We start from the raw sequence: 6,029 nt of genomic DNA, 5'->3' as shown, positions 1-6,029 counted from the left end.
CGGTTAAATGAGGGTGGGTGTTGGGGTGGGGTGGGGGGTCCTCCTCAATGCTACTTTCAACACCCTATCAGCAAGTCTGCTCACAGGTCAAAGGTTGATATGGATCTTTAGAAAGCAAACAACTTCGAACCACATTGGCTTCTCCTTCAACACAGAGATGCTCCTTCACTCCCAGGACTGTAAATTATCATGCTAGAAACCAAAAGTGAAGACTAACGTGGACATTAAGCACCACAGTTATAAACCAGGAATCAGCTGCACAAATGAAACTGTACGAGCTGTACACAGGAAACCCTCGATACTGTTGATACTACAGTCCAGAAACCCTCGTGCTAGAAAGTAGAGCAGTGAAATAATGGAGCGTGTTGGCAGGCCGACTGTGCGTGCTGGGTGGGTGTCACCATGCCTACATGTGTCACTGTGTCCATGAGTGTGTGTGTGAGAGAGACGGTTCTGGTATAAAGGGGTGATTTTACAGCACCTGTCTCTGTCATTTCAGGCACAGGCAGTTGGCAGGAGCCGCCCTGATGTTTCCTTTCCTTCTACACCCCCCTGCTCCCCTACACACACACACACACCAAACAGGCTGTCATACTCGAGTGCATGCAGACATTTTTCATGAGGTGCTGCAAGAATATAGCTTGCCCATCAGCCCAGAGTGCTCTGTAAAAGAGGTTTAGGTGTGTTTTCTCAAAAATAAGACCAGATCCAAAGGTGAAGCTGAACTTTAAAAGCTGAAGCGGTAACTGAAACCCCATCCAAACAGCCTCTCTACAGTTTCAGAGACAGCGCTCTGCTGCCCACTGTTGGCAGAACTAACAGCTCACAATGACTCCGAAGTGGACAAGCCGCATCAAGAGTGCAAGAAGAGCGTACAGACAATGGAAACAACTTTCAGTAATCCTGAGTTGGGGATTTTATTACTGCTCTGACTGAAATGTATAAATTCTCCTCTTTGCTCTCGTTGTTTTATAATTAAAAGGATCCTCTTAGTATTTAGAGGCCTGTTAATTGATTGTCTGGCCACTTGGGGGCAGCAGAACACGTTGTAAACACAACGTTGACAACACTGATATGTAACTAAGTACATTCACTTATATACTGTATTTCAGTTTTATGCTACTTTATACCTCCACTCCATTAAATTTCAGAGAGATAATATTGTAGTTATTGTACTTAATGACAAGTCACTTTTCAAATGAACATTTTAAACATCTGAGGGATTTATACGACACAGTGCTTTATTTTCAAAGGAAATGAGTATTTCTGCATAATGAGTACTTTTACTTCTCATACTTTAAATACATTTTGCTGACTTTTGTACTTTTACTTGTGTAACACTTTGAACACAGAACTTTCACCTGTAACAGAGTATTTTTTGACTTTAGTATATCTACTTTCACTTAAAAGCAAGATATCTAAATATGTCTTCCACCACTGCATATTATCTCTTTATGGTACTGCTGTTTTGGCTGATATGCTTGCAAGCCAAACCAGTCAATCAGAAGGAAAGGAAAGCCCACAGTAGAAGTTCAACAGGTTCAGACAATACCATTGCATATTGATGGATATTACATAGCCAGATCAACTTCAAAAAGTGTGCAAGTTAATTATACAGGAAAGAAGATGACATGCAGAAGCAGCATTTCCACACTGCGCCACATTAACAACTTTGAGTCACTGAAGAATATCAGGCCCAGCAGAACACGCTGAAATGAGATTGTGAGTTTCAAAGGCTTGGTCGTGCAGGGTCCCACTGAGGCGGTAATAGCGAGGAAGACTTGTGGTGCTTTTGAAGTTGCAGTCAGATCACTGCACAATATTCGTCTGAACACACAGGAGGAGCCCCGCTGATCAGGAAATAAGGAACCCAACCTGGTAGCTGTCTGGCTCACCAGGTGGACAGTAACACTATTAATGATGAATATAGGAGGGAGGCAGAGGGAACCTGTACTTGGTTTTCACACTATTTCACTGACGCCAGTGGCGGGCACAGTGGTGAGCCATTTGGAAATTTACTGTTGATGACACGTTGCATTTCAACGTGTCACATGTTAATAAATTTCCACCTTACTAAAGGTAAGGGATAATATAAGGCCAAATATATGATTATTATTCAATATATATTATATCACTGAGTTTCAGCAAATATCTCCTCGTGATCTGATAGCTGTCTGTTCTGTGTGCACTGAAAACAAAACAAAACACGCACTGTAAACAGCCCTGGCTCTGTAAATGGGAAACAAACAAAGTGGCTCGGACCGAGGCACATAATACCATTCTAGCCAATCAGCAACAGGTGCTGTCCGTGCTTGTGCACAGGACGAGGGGAAGGTGGAGAGGAGACGGCAACGTCAGCGATCTTTCTCCAGAATGACTCACCCCACCTTTAAGGGTTGATTAGAATTTCACAATTTACAGGATGAAATTTATATTGGTCCCATATTCAGCTTAACAAAGCATTTTCATATAAATACTTGCTTCATATAAATACCTGCTACAAGGGGCAGCCCGTAGGAGTTGGAAACATATAAGCACTTTGGTAGCTTGATACACAGTAAGTTGAATTTTAACCCCAACACAGAGATGCTTTGCAAAATGGGCCTGCAACAACCGCCTTCATAAACACAGTTCCACGTGGATAAGACCCTCATGACCCTGTCTTAGTCTGTCTCAACATGATCTCCAATTTGCTGGTACGGCAGTCTCAGCCAAACCTGGTCTTTCCAAAATAGAAGAGGACAGCAAAGTAACCTCACTACCCCGTACCACAGACAGGCAGTCAGCACCCAACCCCTCCAGAGTTCCCACCGTAAAGAACAACAGATACAGGCATTCATTCATTGTCACCCTTTACTCTTGGAATGCTATGATTGTAATGGTCGACCGGGGACCCCCCACCCCCCCATAGGCTGGTTGTATTTCATTGTCTTGTATCTTGTTGCAAAACCAACTGGGGACAAATAAAGTTGAGAGTTAAGGGAAGTGAAGCTTGTTTCGCCTGACCTTTTTCTGGGAACAAGCAATCCAATCATATTTCATATTGGTAATTCATTAGTTCATGCTAGTCTTGTAATTTTGTTCGATAATAACATAAATTGAAAAGCCCCTTCTACAAGAAAGCTAATTGCAACTGAACTTATTTATTACTTTGATTTAGGGTGATTATTATTTCGCCTGCTTGCCTCCTCGACAGGAAGTCAATCCCAGTGCCAACAAAGTAGTGACAGCCTCTAAGTAAACAGCTAATTAGGCCAAAGCTGGAACACCATCGAAGTGCACTGCAAAGCACTAACATCATTTCTGCATGTATAATGTATAAGTGATCATCCATGTGAGTCACTGATTGTCTGCAAAAACATTTGTAAGTTGCAATTTTTAGTTGGATTTTCTTTTTGCAGCGGGTGTTGTGACTTTGCTGACCTGCAGAGGGCAGTGTTACACCATGTAAGCAGTCAGCCGGAAAGGGGAGGAGAGTTAGAAAACTTGTGAGGCTTGAAGGCTTGTCTAATAAGAGATGTGTTTGAGGAATAGAACAAATAATGACCCTGAGGATGGAGAGCAAAATATTAAGCAGGGAAAAAGCAGCAAACACTGACTCACAATACAACAATCAGACAGCTAAGTGCAGTCTGCTAACCAAAATAACACAATCGCCTACACAAAAGCTTTGCAACATGCACAACGATACACCATACAACCAGAACAATACAATACAAAACATTATAATGATGTTATACATATTATAGTCAGAGAGTCACATTGGTTGCTATAAAGCTGCTGAATATGTATTTACATCCAACTCATTTACAAATCTGTAGTTTCTTTGTCAGCATCAGAACTACAGTGGCTTGAAAGCCTTGAACGGCACAATGTAGCATTTCCAAAGGCAACAGCAAAGGGAGGTGAGTGTGCGAGAGTGGGAGGTGGTTGGGTTACTGCAGCTCTGCCTTCGCCCCAGTCAGCCTCCACCAGGGTGGGTTGCCAATTAGAGCCAACACATATGACACACTTGACTCCCCCGCTTGAACCATGGCTGGAGATAATAGGCCTCTTCCTGCAGCTCAATCGATGACATACTGTCCCAGGGTGGATGTCTGCCTCAGTACACACACATACACGTACATGCAACAACACTTCCCTCTCCTACCTCGTCTCTGTCACAGAGTAAAATGTCAGCTTTCTGTTTCTTACACAGAAATATACAAACAACACACACACACAATGTCTTTCTGCTCTCTTTCTCTTCAAAACCGCAAACAATAACTCCCAACGAGAAAAAATGAGCCCATTATTCACAGTGAGATAAGAAAGTCATGAAAAAAACCTTTGATGCACAATGAAGTTATGTGTCTATACTGCATGTATAAATAGCTAATCCATCAGTTAAGTGTGTTCATACGTCTGGCTAACCCTGCAGGAGGCATCCGGGCTGTGTGAGGGCACCTGAGTCATGGGGATTACAGACATTACGGTAATGGATATCTGCTGTGTACAGTAATAGGCAGACGGCTTGCGCGAACTTGCTCTCAGTGGTCAGGTCTCCACGTTGTTGTTTCTGACTTGCATCTTGATTCGGTGGTTAGGCCTTGGCTGTCAATACAGCTGGGTACAGCAAAAGCATAAACATTGCATCAATGCAACCCCATCACAGCATCTCCCCAGCGCAGAGCGTGTAATGCTCAGTTTCTCAGGAAAAAATGTGTGTGAAAGTTGTGTGTTGTTGTGTGCATCTCAGTGTTTTTGGGGATGTGCACAAAGGGAGGAGAGTTTGGGAGTCAGTGCTGCTCTTTGCGTGGGAGGGGAGGAGGAGAAGCGGTGGATGGAGAAGAGCAGAGGAAGGCCTCTGCATGGCTTTTTGGATGGGGGGGGTATAATTGAGGAGGGGGGTGGCTGTGGGGTGGGAGATAGTTGACAGTTGTGTGCATGCGTGAGCCTAATCTGCCTCCATCAGCTGTCAGAGTCGGGGATGTCAGGGCTACCGAGGCCCCTGGTCCTCCCTCTTTTTCCTCTCTCTCTCTGTCTGTCCCTCCCTCTCTTCACTGGCAATGTCATGTTGTCAGCCCACATATGCTCGTCTGCAGCGGAGGGGGGTTTGGGTTGGGGGTGTAGGGGGGCTCTGGTGGAGGGGACATAGGCACATGGGCAGCCTCCGTCTTTTTCCTGTCGCTGTCGACACTTGTCTTGTTGCCTGTGCGCCGCTGACATTGTTCCCTTTTAACCCCTGCAGCTACGCCTGTCCTCCCTCCCTGCTGTCTCCCCTCTGCCTCTGTGAACGGAGAACATCAGAGGTGCCGCTTAGTTGAGCTGAGAATTACGCTTGCAGGGCTTTTTCTTCTTGCTCTTCTGGCATGATTGCGTCTCCCTGCCGCTATCGGTTCGCTCAAAACCACAACAGATTTTGGTGCCTCTTTCATTCGGACAGCGGGGCGGTGCACTGAGCACAGGGACGGTCTTTCAGAGGGTTTGGACTCTGTGACCCTGAGATCTGACCTTCCAGGGAGGGGCATGGTGCACTGGGTTCTGTGCTCACAAAGTCAAAAAAATACCTTTAACAGTTTGGCAGCAGCATGTATTTCTAGTAACAGCAGTCATTCATGTGGTGAGACTCAGTTTGTCCCTCTTCTGATGTCTGACCACTATACGTGTCACAGAGCTCAGCATCCGATTTGCCATCTTTGAAAAACCCGTAAGGTTGTTAATCAGCAGTTACTGCTGCTCTGAAGGTATTTCAGAAATCCTCAAAGGCTCTTCACACTACAAGGTTTTGCTTCTTTGTCCTCATCCAAACGAAGTTGCCAACCTGAAATGTGACTTTTTCTTTCCCTTATTGAATATTTTCATTCAAAATGAGGCATTCATGTTTTGCTTTTACAAAAACACTAGAAATGGACATGGGTACATTGAAACATTTTTTTAATTTAATCCAGATGGTTAGAAGAGTCTTTGAGGATTATAGAAATACTACCAGAACAGCAGTAGTTGCTGTAAAATGACCTTCTGATTTTTTTTTTAAAGATCTCAGAGTA

Source organism: Chelmon rostratus, chromosome 1 (assembly GCF_017976325.1).
Source record: "Chelmon rostratus isolate fCheRos1 chromosome 1, fCheRos1.pri, whole genome shotgun sequence".
Lineage (NCBI taxonomy): Eukaryota > Metazoa > Chordata > Actinopteri > Chaetodontiformes > Chaetodontidae > Chelmon > Chelmon rostratus.
Note: the sequence above shows the minus strand (reverse complement) of the source record.